The sequence below is a fragment of the Anabas testudineus genome, chromosome 16, assembly GCF_900324465.2.
Source record: "Anabas testudineus chromosome 16, fAnaTes1.2, whole genome shotgun sequence".
Classification (NCBI taxonomy): Eukaryota; Metazoa; Chordata; class Actinopteri; order Anabantiformes; family Anabantidae; genus Anabas; species Anabas testudineus.
This window is the reverse complement of record NC_046625.1, coordinates 15,517,092-15,535,065: the sequence shown is the minus strand read 5'-3', so window position 1 is coordinate 15,535,065 and position 17,974 is coordinate 15,517,092. Positions and strand designations below refer to the sequence as shown.

Genomic DNA, 17,974 nt, shown 5'->3' with positions numbered 1-17,974 from the left:
TTTTTCTTCTCTCTTCTTTTCCCTGTGTTATGTTAGAAGTCAAATATGCTGATTCGCTGTATGGCCATGATGTCAACAAGCCGAAATGCTTCTCCATCTCTGGAGGGGTGGAAGGGTGAGTTTATATCTGATTGACAGGTGGTGAGTCAGGCCACTGAGCGCGGAGTGTGTGCTGAAAACAAGAGCGAAAACAGACAGAGAGAGACAGATGCAGGGAGAGGGAGGGAGATTATGACTGATTGACTGCACCTCCTGAGCAATTAGAGTGAGATTAATTGGCTGCTTGTCACTTCATTGGACTGTTATTAGCCAAGGTGCTCCTCTATGGAAACCATTTAAATGTCAGCTAATTGACATAATTGTTCTGAAGATGACAGAACTCCTGTGGTATTACAGAACACAGTGCGCTTTCCCTCTGTGGATTAACGGTGAACTAAATGGTAATTGACAAAATGTTGCAATTCAGAGAGGGGAGACAGCAACGACACAAAAAGGGATGAAAGACAGTAGGAATGGGAGAAAGAGAAGTAACAGGAGGAAAGAATATAATGTGTGTGTGCACTGCACAAGTGTGAGTGTGTGTGAATGTTAGAACACCATGGATTTGAGGTCATGGAAACTTAACTGCCTCTGTCTTATGGCCTCCGCATTAGCCAGGACATGCCTCCACTACGGCAGGAATGCTTCTTTATCACATGTATTGTGTACACACACACACACACACACACACACACATCAAACACACACAGGGTCAAGCTCAGGAAATTAGAGCAGTGTTTGACATGACCTTGTAGTGCCACTTACACAAACCAGTTCTAAACGATCGATCTAAAAGCACTAACACTTATCATATATTCTTGTAGGTCAAGCTCATTTAGTTTTTATGATCTTACTAACTCCTCCATTTAAAATGTTGATACCACTTTTATTATTTAACCACGTACTAAATATTGATTTATCTGTGTATTATTAATGCATTGTTGTCAAAATACTTGAGCGTACTTTTCAAACCTCCCTATTTGTGTATTTGTAGCTCGCCTAACAGAACATGCAACACGAGTCTCGCTGTAGGAGATCGGGACGAATCAGCCCCTGAAAGTAAGCTGTCATGGAAATTAGATGCCATTGGTAGCGTTCGGGATTTCGCCTGCGTTTGCAATATCGTTCATTAAAAAAGACGTCAAATTGGGTGACAGAGGGATAAGTAAGTACGTGTTTATTTCACAGATAGGATATAAACCAATTAAAAAATAGTGTCTTTTCTCATATGATCTCCAAGATGATCAGTCTGATAAACAGAAGAGAAGAGCAGGAGATGTATTCACTGACATCTCCTGCTGAATGAATCTCTTATGTAACCTAACTAACGCAAAGCAGCATCTATACTCATTGTGCACTGTACATGCACACATAGAGCTAACTTTGGGTCCTCAGAAGGAGAAATACATGCTTCTAAATGTGTCAAAAAGGATCATTACATTCATCCATCCTTAAGTCTATAGGGTAGTTGAGAGCTGAGGAGATCAAGGCTGGTCCAGGCTGGCACGCAGAAAGAGACAACCCTTTACAATCGAACCTACTGTGTGTGCAATTTAGAATTTCGACTTTGAAATTTGGGAGGAAACCAACCATGGAGTCAGCATGCAAAGTTCAACAAAGTTTAAGTTCAACCCCTGCTTTGAGGTGATCCACTGCACCACTACACCACCCTATATAAACAAAGGCACACCTAAAGCAGTACTGACATGTATATAGCACTGCATATATTCTGGTTTGCTTTAATACTGAATTGCTAAATTAAATCAGCAGACAGACGTCAGAAGACAGTGCAAAAACAGAACACAAAACACAAAACAGCAGCGACCAGTAGCGGAAATGAATACAATTTACAACTGAAGGATGGAAACATGTCGAATCTAGCGAGTGTGTGTGCTCAGTTCAGTTTGTTGTGTGTGTGTTGAGGAGCCTGATGGCTTGGGGGAAGAAACTGTTCAAAAGTCTGGTTGTGAGGGCCCGAATGCTCCGGAACCTCTTCCCTGATGGCAGAAGTGTGAAGATTGGGTGTGAGGGGTGGGTGGGGTCGTCCACAATGCAGGTAGCCTTGCGGATGCAGCGTGTGGTGTAAATGTCCGTGATGGAGGGGAGAGAGACTCCAATGATCTTTTCAGCTGTCCTCACTATCCGTTGTAGGGCCTTGCGATCCGAAACGGTGCAGTTCCCAAACCAGGCAGTGATGCAGCCGCTCAGGATGCTCTCAATGGTTCCCCTGTAAAATGTAATCAAAGAACCACGCCCAGTTTGATTGTGCCCCATCTGGTAATATTACAAATTAATGTAGCTGGTAGAATTAGCATATTTAGATTCCTTTAAATAGAAAACATATAATATGTCAGAATTAAAACCGTATACAGCTTGTGTATTTTGAAGAAAGTGTTTAATGGGCTCCAAATTAATGAACACACTTCCTGTTCAGCACTGTACATTCTTTAACGAGATAAAATCGAGCCGCCACCTGGAAAGAATTACAGTAAGTTACAGTTGGGCATATCGTTCCTGAACAGGAAGTAACCTATTTCTCCTGAGTAGACCATGTCCCAGCCAGGGAAGTGGCTAACCACATGAAACAAGTGTGATCCAATCTGTTTGCACACACAGTCATTTGCACAGGTGAGAGAGGATGGGCCGCTGCGACTGCATACAGCAGAGCCTTGTTCGGTCGCCCGCTGCTGAGGAATGGAGGTCGCCGCAAAAAAAAAAAAGTTGTGAATTCATTTTATTCATCAGTCCCAGAGTGAGATTTCTTTAGGTTTTAAATCACATATGTAACACAAACATTCCCAAACTCTTTTACAAACAGAGCTACATAGAAGTGTTACTGTAACAGCAAGTCCTGTTCAGCAAAAAAAGAGGGGCGGCAATTAAAAAGCGTGGAATGTGCCTTTAGTTCAAACTGGGCTGACTAGATATGTTACAACCACATCATAGAGTATGTGCACGAGCAGAGCAGTGGAACATGTTCTTGGAATCTAAATGGCTAAAAGTAACTTTACAATAACAAGGTTTGAAGCCGCACCTGGAAAACACAGTTAGCACCACTGTCATCGTCTGTCCTGTGAGTGAATTACTCAAAGTGGCTCGGTGGTTAGCACTGTCCCCTCAAAGCAAAACTCTTATACGTTTGAGCCTGAACAGTCAACTTCTTTTTTTTTCTTTCTTTCCTTCTTTCCATATGTTTGTGCAGCTTTTAACCAGGTGTTCCAGTTTCCTTCAGTTCAAAGACATATTTGGACTGGGAATGAACTTCCCCATAGCATGCAAAGCTAAATATATTTTCCAATGAATAAGTCATAGTCAAATAAAAGTAAAAAAAAAAAAAAAATCTGCTTCTGCACAGGTGATTTATCTGCATGCTACATCTAGTGTTAAAACATCTTACATCCTAACTGTCGCGGTTTCTTTTAATTAGGTTTTTTTCCGTGGAAACACGGTGGAGTTTGATCATGAGCTCATTTGCGTAGCATTCAAGTGTTTCGCGATAATGTTGCAGAGTCGCAGCCAGCTGGCTGAGGACGCACGGAAGTGTGAGTCTGACCTCATCACACGCAAGCCTCATATATTCCGCAACACAAGCAGCCAAAAAAAACACTCTCTGGCCTCCGCCATGCAGCTCCAAATCATTCCTATATGTACATTGAGAGAGCATCAAAAAGATATGAGAAGAGTTTGGTAATAAACTTCCTAATCTAATTCCAGTAGCAGCAGATTTCAATCCGGTTTCCTTCTACATCTGATTTCTTCATAAGTCATACTTCATTCTGCCTCAGGTACCTTCATGCTTTCGCTCACCCTCCTAACTTCCACGTTGCCTCGTTACGTCGTTCATTATGTCTAAATCATCCTTCACGTTTCCCGCCACCTTTCTATTCTTCTTCAAGGTTACTCATAAAGGTTACTTTCTTCAGACTTTCTTTTATCTTTTTGCATAACAGCTCACCATCCATCGTTCCTCCCCGTGGTTTCGCCTCTTTTATGAGGTTATCCAGACTTGTTTACAACTCACCCTCCGTCTCTTCTCCACCAATCATTTATTCATCTATCGTCATCACTGATCATCCATCACTGATACAGCCATTCCTCCATCTTTATCATCTGTCTTTAGCTGATATTATTTATGGCTGCCTGACTCTTTGGCGTGCTGTTTACTGACTGTCCTTGCTTTTTTTGGACGACTCTCCTTCAACTCTTTAGCCCGTCCTATTTATTGTGTCTTCTTTTGTCCTGTTCCATCCACCATCCATCCATCTATCGCTTCAGACCAGAGTTTTGAAGTTTGATATCTATCTACCCTTTTCCCAAATTTGCTGCTCTCTCTTTCATCGTTCCTCGTCTCACTCTCTCGTTCTCGGAGAAGTGATCTGCAGATATTGGGGTTTGTTTATCTCCTCATTCCCGTCTGATTCACTTCTCCAAATACTCCCGCTCTCTTGATCCATGTCTCTACCCTATGGTAGCTATGTTTCATTTGCAGACCGTGTGCAGCTTCATATTTTCTAAGATCACTTACAGACAAACATTGTGGTCGATGCTTATTTCTCTCCTCAGATGAAAGGAAAAAAAAAATCCCAAATATCTGACCACAACAAACCAGACCAAACAGTCAACACCATCTCACATGATGGGACCGTGGGGGGTGTGTGAGTGAGGGGCATGAAGCATAAAATTTGAAGGGACACTGAGGTGCAACATATGCACACATATCTCGTCAGATGTCAATCTAACACGTTATTCCTTTTTTTTCTGCTTTATTTATAAAGCAATCCCCCTTTGAAATTCATCTAGCACCCGTTCGTCTGACTGACTGCCTGGCTGCCCTCTGCTTTTCAAAGTGTAGAATTTCATAGACCTTGAGCAAAAATAGAAGGATGTGCGAGAGAACAGACGCGGCTAAGGTAATAACCTGATTTCACCTCAGTTGATTTTGATTTAGGAAAGGAAGAGTGTGTCAGAAAAAAACAGCAGGCGCTCTCCTGTCTCGATTCCGTGCCAGATTTTTTTGAAGAGGGGAGCAAGAGAGGGATGGAGACACGGAATGAAAGGGAAGACAAACCGAACAAAGAGAGACAGAGGCAGCGAATCACACCCTGTGCCAATAAAATGAACTGACACAAAGAGACTGAGATATCTTTGAGAAAATGAGCGCACTACACGGAGAGAGAGAGAGAGAGAGAGGGGAAGGGAGCTGGAGATGCATGAGTGGGAGGGTATTACCACTGAATGAATCTTTAATAGCGCCACGATCAGCCATACCAAACTGAAACAAATACCTTGCCTCCATAATTTAAGCCTCATTTTCTAAAACCGTCACAACAATATGTTTACTTTTTCTACCAAGATGATTCTTAATCAGTCAGCAAACATGACAGAGTATACCTGACGCCGGATAGCAAGGCAGAGATGCTGACAACAAGACAGCCAGGGACAGAGAGGCTTATGGGTAAATGCAGCCTTGCATGCCACTCACAGCACATGCACATAGCTAGTTGATTACCCCAGGTGTCTGTATTCACACATGAGGAGCATTTGAATTTTAAACTCCTCCGAAAACATGTGTCAGCCCTCACCCATCTGTCTGTCACCCCGCCTCGCCCTGACAATAGCACGAGCACAATTAATGTAAAGCTGGGAGAATGTGCCAATTTACCCCCAATTTCCTACTTACTGCATCAGAATTTGTATTTTGAAATGTGTATTTTTTAGCATAATACATGAGGTGTGCCATTTCCCTTGCCAAAAGCATCTCCATATCAACTAGGATGTCCCAATTTGCCGATTTTGAAGCACGTCCCAATTTAGTGCTTAAAACATTACATTTTTAGCAGCTGGATTCAAATGTACATTTTTACAGCAAGAAAACAGGATAATGTAGTCAGAAAAGATGTTCCATTTTGCCCCTCATGCTATATATTTGTTCAGTTCACAGTTTACTAACACCGGGTTTATCATATGTTTAAGAACTATAGGCTTTAATTATAGGTTTTACCTTCCTCATGGGTCATTATGGCCTCAGATGTCTGTGTAGTGTTTTGGCCATTAAACAGGTCAGTGGGATGTCAAAAAAATAAATAAATAACTAGACAGTTCCTGCTGAGGAGTTTTACATGAGTGTGCTTCTAAGAGCAGTAACGTGGCATGTTTTCTCTCCCAGGAATGTTTTAACATCCCAGGAAGGAAAATGCTTATTGAGGTGGCTATATATCACTGTAGGAGCAATTACATACAAACACAGTGTTTCTATTTCAAACAGAAGACAAAAAAAAAAAACTTTCTACATTTCCAAAGTGAACTTGTCCACGTTTTGGTTGGCATTCAGAAATGAACGTAAGATTCAGGAGCAACTTGAACAAAATGAGGCTGGAGCAGAGCCAAATGCACAGGGACACAGCTGCTGCCATTTGATGTCTGTGATGGAAGTCAAAACATTTTGCATAAGACACAAAAAGGTAAAATCTCTCTGATGAGTTTTCACTTTTATTTTTAATGCAAACGATTCATTAACATTCTGCACCAGCAGTTTGAGGAATCTATTCCAGTTTTAAAGGTCAGGTTCAGTTGTGTGATTTTAATAAGTAAAATGGATCAAGGACCACTGAGGCTGTAGGTTTTGGTTGTTGTATTCTTTTTATCACGGAGATGAAATCCTAATGCACCACACTGGCCTTGTGCAAAATATGATCAATCCGATTCTTCCATTTATGTATCTGTATGTGTGTAGAGCTGCTATATTTTCTACCCCAAATAAGTAAATGTGATGTAAGGTGTGTGGTGGGATCCAGAAGAAGAGGGCGACTAAAGGAGAATATAATGCTGCTCTGTGAGCCTACATTTGTTTACCACTGTTCGTGCTTAAATCCATGCTTTTATTGTTGCCTTCAGGAATGGTAAACAGCTGCCCTTTCCACTCCCTCCCTCCATCCAGTCATCTATCCAGTCATCAAGCTTTCGTCACTCTACTGCAAATATTCTCAAAGCCAAGCTGCGTTTCATTTTTATCTTCCTCGCGCTGTTCTGGTCCTGCTTGTGTAGCAGATCTTTGTGTCCCTTTGCGTGATCTGTGCAAGTGTTTCATTTGGTGTTAACTATTGAGATGCTGGATTTCACTAAAATTGTGTACAGTATAGGTATTAACTTCACTGACTATTATTATGATTATAAAGATATAGTAGTAATAGTATTATAAAGAACTGTATCAAGACTTTGCAATGAACTTCATGACTTAGAGTAGTCATCAGTGTGTTAGTGGCCTGTTCTAGGCAGATTTAGACATGTGCCATGTTCCTTTCATTTCTTGATGATGGATTTCACTAAACTCTGGGGATGTTCAGTGCTTTGGAGACTTTTTTGTATCCATCCCCTGACATCTGCTTTTCAATGACCTGTTCTTTGAGTTGCTGGGAGTGTTCTTTTCTCTTCTTGGTGTAATGGTAGCCAAGGATACCGAATAACCAGTGACATAAGTGTCTTTATACTGCAATCACTTGAGATGCATTCACTGCACTAATTGTGGGACTATAAGCACCAAATATCTGGACCTCTGTTGGATTAGGTCAGTCATTTTAAAGGGGGTGAACATTAATGAAAACACTGGTTTCACCTTATTTTTATTTAATTGACATTACTTTGTAGAAACCTGTTTTCACTTAGACATTTGTGAGGTATTTTTCAGAATTTTTATGTCACCAACTTCTATGACCATGATTGATTTATAATGTCATTAAAGGGATGAAACATCCAAGGGGGTGAATACTTTTTTGATAGGCCCTCTTTATACAGAGTATAAGGGATATATATATATGCACCAATAATAACCTTTTGCTGTGGTAATAGTACTATATAATAATAATAAAAGTCTTAAAAAGCTTCTCCACATACATCTTAAGTCAGAGAAAAATAGAATGACACACAGAAGTAAGTGCAGTAATAGGCTGCAGCATATTTAACTATATTTTACAGAAACAATCTCTTTAAGAAACCTCTTACAATGACTCAAATTAAAACTCCCTTTAATCTGACAGTGTAATCCCTCCATTGCACGGAGTGGTCTTTTCAGCCTGAGTGTGGATTAGAGAACACTGAGACCCTGTGTTGGTGGTCACTGGTGTACAACGCCTCATAAAGATAATATGCAGTGTGTGTGCGTCCGTGTGTGTTTCCTGCTGTGCTGGTGGTCACCATTGTATGACACAGAAAGCTTGTGTGTGCGCGTGTGCTGGGGTGGAGGGGGGGTATGTTGTACATGTGGATAATGTGCTTCTTTTCTTCCTTTGTGGTTACCTGGTGAAGGGGAAAATCCCTGTGAGGTGGTCTTCTCACAATTTGGACTACAGAGAAGGGGGCCTGTAACAGAGGAAACAGTGAATTAATAAAATAAGCCCACTGAGACGAACACTGTTTCTAGCCAGAGGGTTTAGAAATGGCATGGCGGGGACTGATAATGCAGGAGAGGAAACTGCAGATGAAATGGCACTGTTTGATTTTTATTAAAGCCTGATGCAAGTTAACCATTTATCTCACACCTCATGTTGTTCTTTAATGAATCAAGAATGACAAGGATCTAAGGACAACTTGTGTCTCATTTAGTTTCTTTCTCCCCTCTGCTCACTCTATTCCCAGCAACTTAACATGTTGCTAACACTGTGCCTGAGTAGAGCACAGTATCTCTAAGCATCTAATTCCAACCGGCATCACAGAAAAGAGCAAAAACACCTCTTGACCATCATATCTCATTCATTGACATCATTCTTTAAACACAAATTGGAACCGGTGGGCAAAAAACGCAGATGGCGAATGGGAAACTGAAAGAGTAATAATAATAAACATTTATATCCCTCTACTGCTGCATGTGAAAATCTATACTGTACAGCTTTCATACACTCATGAAAAGATATCAGTCAGCGACGCACGACTGCACAGCTCTCACCGCAGCTCAGGATGAATGCATTTGTCATGCGCTGTTGTTGCATCCCAAATGGGGACAATCTTATAAGGTGGCCCTAAACATAAAACCAGTTTGTCTTCATTGGAAGCAATGATGCATAGTGGTGTGTGTTTGTATACAGGGCTCCATCTATAAAGAGATGTACAGTATGTATATATTCATGGCTGACTTTTATAGCCGTGAAAATGAGGCCCAGTAGAATACAGTGGCAAACAAGCAGATATTATTCCATTTTAGCACCACCGTGAGCTTAGACAACAGTAAATCTGAGTGCTTCCCTATTATAAACAAGTATGTGCACAATGGATACTCAAAATTTAGTCAGGGTTATTGGCTAATAGGTAATAAAAAATACAAATATTGCTACTCAGCTCTTTAGTACGTGTTTAAGGAAACTGTTTAAAGTTAAGTACAAATTGTACAAGGAATTTGGAAAGTGCAAAATGAAATTACTATTATTGTCTATTTCAAACCCTTTATTTGTATCCTAACTTCATAACCTGTACTGAGTGGCACTTGCAGCAGGAGCATGCATTGCTTGTGCAGTAGCACCAACATCTTCCCATCAGATCAGCACGACTTGTGATCCTGGTGTCATTTTCCGTCGCAGACGTTTACTGTATCCTGTATTTTTTCAGGCCTGCTGGAATGTTTCCCCAGTCCACCAAATCAAACTATTTCCAGAAAATCTTGCTCTATTAATACTGGTCATGCTGTAAAAAAAACAAAAAAAAAAAACAAGGGTGGGCACGTACAGAATGTCAGGTACAGTGCAGAACAAAAATCTCCTAATCCCATAACTCTTTGCTATTCATTATTATTTCACTGGGCAGCCGTTCCAAATACATACAAGGATCCTACCCTGTTCAGCCAAGTCTGCCAAGCTCCAACTCTGGGTTTGATGTTCCTCCAACATCCAACAGGCTATGATTATTTCATTGCTTTTTTAACATAACACATCAATTATTCAACTTTTGCTAGACCAGATTAGATTTTTTTGATTTAGTAAAAATGACTGTGTGTGTGTGTGCGTCAATCTAAAGGGAGACTGAACATCAAATGTTCTGCAAAGTTACTACCTTGTGCCTTAGATGAGTGATGGATGGTGAAGAGGTGGAGTAGAAGAAAAGAAGAAGAAAAAAATGGCAAGTAGTACTGGAATAAATGAGGACCGCATTAGCATAAGGTAGACATGCTCCTTTCACTCTGCAATGAAATCCCTCCCATCTGCAAGTCAACTGTCCAACACAACAAATGTAACTATTACAGCAGATATGTCTGTGTGCACTGTGCACTGGTGTCTTTTCTTTTACTTATTCCGCTGAAGTGCAGCACTCCTGTAGCATCAATGCAACAATCGTAAAAGAGATTAGAATATTACACATTGACACAAATCCATTACCTTCAGGTTTGGCAGTGCAATTAAGTGATTTCAAATACCCATTGGGTAGCATTAAACTTTTACTGTGTCAATGTGATGAAGGCTTAAAAGTTATGCCTTGGTCCCCAAAGCATTTCATTGTTAAATTAATTAGCTTGTGATGCACATGTTTCTCATTAATTCATACCTTTACAAAATGATTCCTATGTCCTTTGGCCTCATTTCCTCTCCTCTCACAACTCCTTTCCCTGTCTCTGTTTCTCTCTCTCTCTCTCTCCCTTGCCCCCTTCTTACATCCTTATCTCTACTAATGATCCCACTTAAATGTGTGCCAAAATACAAACAGCAAGAGAAGAAGAAATAGGTACAGGGTTTACGGGAAGCTCTGTTTGTTAAAGGATTCATCATGTGAGCTGTTTTCGATAAATAATAAATGCAAACGCTGACTTTTGTCTGCAGACAAGACTTTGGGACATGAATTATTCATTGTTATTCCTAGATAGGGCAATATAGGGACAGGGTGGCAGTGTGCTGGGTGTCTGTGCAAGTGTACATGCAGTAGATCCCTGGTACACATTGTTAATACAGTTTGTGAGGCTCGCAATCTAGACACACATGTGGCACATAAGCCATTGCTTGGTGTGCAAATCCACCTGTGGCCAAAACCTCAAGCTTCTAGGAGCTAAATTAGATTTCATGGTTCAATTGATATTCTTATTATTGTCACTTATTAGTCTTTTGATTGGTTATATGATACTGAGCAGGGTGTGTCTTTCCACTCATTTGTCCTGTGTGTGGGAGTGGGAGTGTAAGGAGGCTTTCCCAACACATATGTTTTTTGCATATTTTTTATTTCCATTTGATCTCCACTCTCTCCCCTCTCTCCTCTTTTTGTCCTGCTTTTCCGTCCTCTCTAATCATTGCAACAACAGTGGAACCTGCATTCCCATTAGAATAGTGCAAAAAGGTTTCACTAGCTGCGCTAAAATGCACGTGTTTTATTTTTTCTGCCTCCCCGACTGTTGTCACTGGGGAACTTGAGTAGAAACAATTGATTGAAAATCAGGAAAAAGGGAATAATTACAAAGAAGAGAAGGTACCCATGCACTCGCAACAGCAATCATCAGTGATCTCTGTTGTCATTTCACTCCGCAGTAAATAATTCATCAAAAGAAACAAAGGGGAAACAAATATGCAAATAAATTCTGAAAAGGCCAGTAACATCAGCCTATCGCCACATGGGAAGGAATAGTAGCGGATCATAATCATGGCAGGTTATGACTGTGATGAATCAGAATTCTTGTTTCATCTACTTTGACAGTGCTGAAGTCACACATAGGCAGGAGAAAAAAAAAACCTAGAGGGATTTGAGGGTTTGATTGAGGAGGGAGAGCGGGAGGGAGGGATTAAGGAAAAGGGGAATGGAAGGATTGAGGTAGGGGGAAGGAGAGGCAGGGACGAGTCGACTGGGGGGGGGGATGAGATTTGGGAGGGGAAGGGAGGAAAGGAGGGAGGGAAGCTTTTGAGGGTGTATTCAACAATACTGTGAAAGGTAGCCATCAACGGCTTTGATGAAAAGTGGAGGCCTTCTAAAGCTTAGGAGTGACAGCATATGATTTGGTCAAAGCATGAAGCTTTTCAAAGGTAGACATTCTCACTCCCATTCATCTCTCTCAGGCTGAATATAACTTTTGGGCTGAGCTCTAGCAAAAGTCTGAATTGGTTTGACAGATTGACTGCATGTGGTATTGTCCCTGTGACTTTCAGACAGTAGGCTGGCTGGAAATGTAGACATCCTCAAATGAAGGGGGATTACACGTAATGTTTCAACAAACTATCCCCATCTCAGCAGCAATGCTAAACCACACATTTTATTGAGGAAGTGACATAACATGTATAATTCTGTATGTTTACATGAAACCCTATTACATTTGCTCTTGGCTATTTAGTGGTAGCCATTTAAAAGTATAAAAGCTACCCCTGATGCCAGTTAACGTTATAGGTTAGAGTATTTGATTGACTGTTCTGAACCAGCTTTTTCCATTCTCTATGCTAGAAACTCACCTCTCATAGATGTTATACATTGGCAAAAAAATATCTTAACCTTAACCTATAAGATCTTATCTGATCTTTAACTAAGTCGAATGTATTAACAACTATAATATGCCTAAAATAGTAACACAAAAAAATTCAGATCTTTCATATCTTTATTGAGAACAAACATTAAAACTTCACAGTTCTAGTAGAAAAAGTATGGAATTATTAAGTATTTGGAATAAATAACTGGTTGACCCCCCGTTGGCAGTAATAACCTCAACCAGGCACTTCCTGTAGCTGTGGATCAGACCTTCATTGTTCAGGAGGAATTTTAGCTCATTCTTCCTACAGAACTGCTTTACTATCTGAAAGGCAGATTTTGTTTTTCTGAAGACATTCTGTTGTTTGTTTTGGGTCATTGTCCTGTAGCATCAACCAACTTCTACAGAGTTTCAGCTGACGTACAGTCATTCTCACATTATGCTGAAGAATTTTTGACACACTTGGAAATTAATGAGTGTTTGTTGTGCTCTTAGGGTCATTTTAACTGGCCGCCCACCTCTTGCTAGAGTAGCCATAGTCCCAGAGTGTCTCTATTTGTAGGTTGTTTGCCTAACTGTAGACTGGTGAATTTCTTAAGCCTTTGACATCCCTTTGTAACCCTTTCCAGCTTTATCGAAATCAACGATTCTTGATCGTAGATCCTCTGAAAGCTCCTTTTGGCGAGGCATGGCTCACATAAGCGTATTCTTCTTGTGCAGAGCAAACTCAAAAAGTTAGAGTGGTTTTTGTCAGTCGAAGTAGCTCTAGTCCCCAATTCTAAACTAATTTTCTTAGCTTATGCTAACACCTGACTCCAATTAGCACTGTTCCAATTACACTCGCACTGTGAGGTTTTTATAGTTGTTCTCAATAAATACATAAAAGATCAGAAATCCTTTTGTGATATTACTTTAGGAACATTATATTTATTAATACTCATGACTTAGATGAAGATAAGATCACATTTTATGACAAGTTAATGCAGAAAACCATAGAATTCCAAAAGGTTCATATACTTTTTCTTGCCACTGTATGTGTTTCCTACATTTGGCAGCATTTTAACATGTGGCCAATGATGTCCAATTGGCCATAGATTCCTTGGAATGGTGCTTGAGGCTTATTAGGAGTTTGGCTTGGTAACAGCAATATGGGCAGGCTTTGTGAGCCAACAGTCGTTAAAACTAAGGGTTGAGGTTTACAGTCTGAGGTCAGTGGTAACAGGCAACAAGCCTGTCAGATGACACCGGTGTGTCATTTTTATACACACATACACAGATGCACATACACATATGAATTACTTTGAAAATAGCATGCAATTTAATACGTCTGCACATAGGCAGACACACACGCTCATGGTAATGTAACGTCACATGTAAAAGCATGCATGCGCACAAAATTGAGCATACATGTCTGTGAGGTTCTTGTCTGATAATGGTGTTCAGTGCTGTCTCTCTCTCAGTCACACGCACACATATGCACAGATAATAGTGTCTAATTTAGGCCCTCATATCTGTAGAGTTCTCCAGAGGACTAGGCCTCATCAGGAATATATTGGTGACCTACATACTAGGAGCACACACACACACCGAAACACTTAAACACACACACCAGCAAAGCTGCACATGCTTCGGCACTGCAACACACACATCTGCAATACTTACAGGCACCCACAGTGCGTGCCTGAAGACAAATACACAGACAAATGCCTGTACACCCTGGCTATAACTGTGCCCACACGGTGAGATACACACAGAGACACAGACGTGTAGGCACGTAAACATGTTTATATGCTGCATACATGCTCGTGCCCACCCACTCCACAAAATGTACACAGACACACAAAGACAGGAAAAACATCTTATTACGTTAGGTAGGACAACACAATATAACATAATCAATGCTGGTTGCAATTGATTTCCAAGTGGTAGCACTGTGCAGGGGGTATATCTGATGCCAATGGCGCGATACAGTCATTGCGCCATGTTTCTGGCAGGACTGGAATCACTGTATCTGTCCTGAATTATGTATTCTGTTGGCAGCAGACAGACCTCCAGTCATCATTCATCATTCATGGGCATCGTCTGTTAACTTCACAGTCTACTAAATGGGTGAGAGGACCTGACGGAGTGAGAGAGAGGGAAAGGGAGAAAATCTCAGCTAAACATACCGCGCGGCCTGACACACACAGTTATCACCACTGCAAACACCTAGACTGAGTCAGAGACACTGACCAACTGGGAGACAGAGGGTGAGGTGTGAGATGGCATGGAAGGGAGAGAGTACGAAGGAGATTATTATATCTGTCAATCACTTAGCGATATCTTTCAGTGGCCTGAAGTCATGAAATGATTCAAACTATATTCAGCAACAGAGGTTTAGAGGCCCCGCTGTAAGATATCCGGCAACGAGTGGAAACATGTGCAGACATTTATGGGTGACTGTCTGCTCAATACCATGTTTAGAAATGGCAAAAAGAACCTGACTCATACACAGTAGTGGTGACTGCTTTTGAAGGAGAAGGAACTGAGGGCGAACCACAACTGATGCAGAAATAGACATTTGAACCAGCAAGGAAACACTTTAACTATTTTCACATTTATGGGCAGTAAGAGGGACCCGGGCTCGGTGGGAAAGAGGACCTGACTCATGGTGTCTTTACTTGGTACGGAGATCGACGGGGATGAGGCTCTCTGTCAGCACAACTACAATTAAAGCAGAGACACTGACTCTAATGTGTTTGGATTTGTGTATACCATTAAAAAAATCTAAAGTTTAGGTAAATAATCCTTCTTCAGCTGACCCAAGTTTGTGGAACACATGCAGCTTTCTCTGAAAATGTTGAACAAAACTTATCACCGTTTATTTGAACGGGAGATGACACAGTGGAAAAGCTGATCCTCCTCTACTCCCAGAATGCTCCTAGAAGGCTGTCCCAGTGACTGATTGTATAATTGTCTGCTGCCTCAGTAAATCAGAGACTAATTACAGGCAGATTGCATGCACAAATTGAATGAAATTTAAGCTCTGCTTGCATATACATAAATCTGGCCCTTAGAGACAGCAAAAAAAAAAAAAAAAAAAAAAAAAACTTTGGTGTAGTTTATTTCATTAATGGCAAGGGACTCACTGAGGCAGGAGAGCTGGAAGTTTGAATGGCAAATTGCTCAAGATGTTTGGTAAATGTCTAAATATTGGACAGACTGACTCAAAGGAGGCCTCATGTATACAGAAACCAAAAAGAAAAGGTTGCCAGTTTTACTTAGAACACCAAATCAAAGGATGGAGAAAGACAAGAGCATGCAGCATTTCCTACGTGCATTCCCAAAACAATAGGAATAAAATATGACTACAGTTTTGAAAAAACATTACTCCGGGCTTCACGACCTTGCCAGAAAATAACAAGCTTCCTTTTTCTGTTTTGGATGCACAGAAGTATAGCTGGGCAGTTTTGCTCCTGCTGCCTCTTGGCAAGATAATCAGAAGTGAAGACAAATCATTTGTACACATGGATTTATGTGTACATGTTTCCTACAAGCAGGCCAATTGTCAAGGAACAATTGCATTTGATGTAAATAATACATTTTCAGCTAATCAGTAGCAACTTGTCAGGTACCTTTTCCTTTAAGCACCTTTAGGTTGGTGATACTTTTTGATTGTATTATGTTATTTTCACGAAATGAGACACAAAGTGAGAAAAAGGCAAATTTCAAGGGAAGGAGAACATGAGAGAGACTGACAGAGTACGAAGAAGCTGAGTGGAACAGACAGCATTTTATAATTATACAGTACATCCAGTGTGTGTGTTACCAAAGAGCTGAGCCACTGTTATGTAAACCAGAATGAAACATTCATGAGCAAACCATCGTCTCGCTCTGAACCCGTTGGGATAGTGCACGAATGACCCATATGGTGGGTTGGCTACTATCTGAAACTCATCTATAGCGAACGGGGACACTTCGGAGGGTTCAAGAAGCAGATACCAAACCCAGAGAGAAAGAAAGATATGTGGGAGGAACTATATTTATTAGCATGAATGGAAAAAAAGAAATCGTATGTTGCCAGGGGAGCTAAGGTTATATTCAAACCTTAAAGAGAAATGTGGGAAAGGGGGGCGCTGGTGGCGAAGGGAGAAGATGAAGGGCAGAAACAACAGGGATACATAAGTAGGAAGGGAGGGGTGAGAAGAAAGACAGGGATTAGGCAATAAACAGAGATGAAATCAAGAGACAGCTCTGACACGCTCAGGCAGCATATGCTTTCTGTGAGCCTGAGAGCAGCTGAGCTAACCACACACACACACACACACACAGTGCACACATGCACAACGTTGTGATGTGGTTAACTGTGACTTTGTCCCTGACTGGGTGTATATATGAGATGTTTAGAAAGGGGCTGCGCTGTAGGAAGTTGTGCCAGAACTCCAGCACCACACCCGACCATCATAAGGAGAAGGGGACTTAGTGGGCTTTGGGCTTCTGTTGTGGTTTCTTTAATTCCCATGCGCTCTTTTCTTCTCTGTCTCTGGCTCTCACTCTATCTTTGTCCTCGCTGTCTGTGTGTTTCTCAGTCCAACGCTCTGTTGCCCTTTGGCTATTTCGCAGCATTTTCTTGTCTGTGCATCCATCGATCTGTCTCCCCTTCTTTAAGCCATCCATCTCTCACTTTCTTAGAGGCAGTACGCGTCCAGGAATAACATTTATGGTGATATAAATGCGCATGTAGCCGTTCAAACAGACAGTGTACATTTCTATGGCTCAGCAATTTAAACTCTGACGGGGGAACAGGAGTATGAGAAAGGGCCACTAGGACACCAAAGGAGTGAGAGCTTTAGGAAAAAGACAGATGTGCCACAAATGGTTGACGAACCTGATCCTTTAGGCATGTTTAGGCCTAAGTGGTGTAACATGAACACCGGGGGAGTTTAGACTGAGTGTAATAAGTAAAGGAACCTCCTGTCAGATGAACCGCACCGGTCTCTGATCATGAGGTGACTGGCTTTGAAGAGTTTTATGCTTTCTGTTGTGGTTATACTTCAGTGCATTTTGTTTTCTTTTATTTTTTGGGGGGGGATTATCATGACATTCATTCAGTGTTTTTCCAGCACTCAACATGAGTCTCCCTCCCACCCAAGATCTTTATTTTTTTTCTTTATCCTACAAAGTGTGACTTCAATATCCTTTAATAACTTGAATATGATATTTACAGCATCCAGAGCTACAATTTGTCCTTTGATTTTCTCACACTTATAGTTGCTCTTACACTTTTCTGCCTTCAGTCGTCTCCTATCTTATATAATAGCTGCTTTATCTATGAAGGAAGACAACTCATAACCTGCCTTATGAGTAACAAAGCATGCTGGCTGCATCAAGACGTTGTGAGTAATCCCACACTCCCATGTATATCCAGTACAGTACATCCACATGTTCTACCCAGACACACACATGCACACCACCACACGCATACATACAGACCGAGCCTAGGGTGAACGTCTACACACCTGACAGTCAGATTTGTGTCTA

General features: G+C 41.1%; 1 long non-coding RNA gene across 1 annotated transcript in view; it reads right to left on the bottom strand.

Moving 5' to 3' along the window:
- Positions 1-17,974, bottom strand: part of LOC113171131 — an 86,252-nt gene that overhangs the window by 10,467 nt on the left and 57,811 nt on the right. The window contains exon 4 of the long non-coding RNA XR_003299677.1: positions 8,332-8,394. This is a non-coding gene — a long non-coding RNA (uncharacterized LOC113171131). The remainder of the gene's footprint in view (positions 1-8,331; positions 8,395-17,974) is intronic.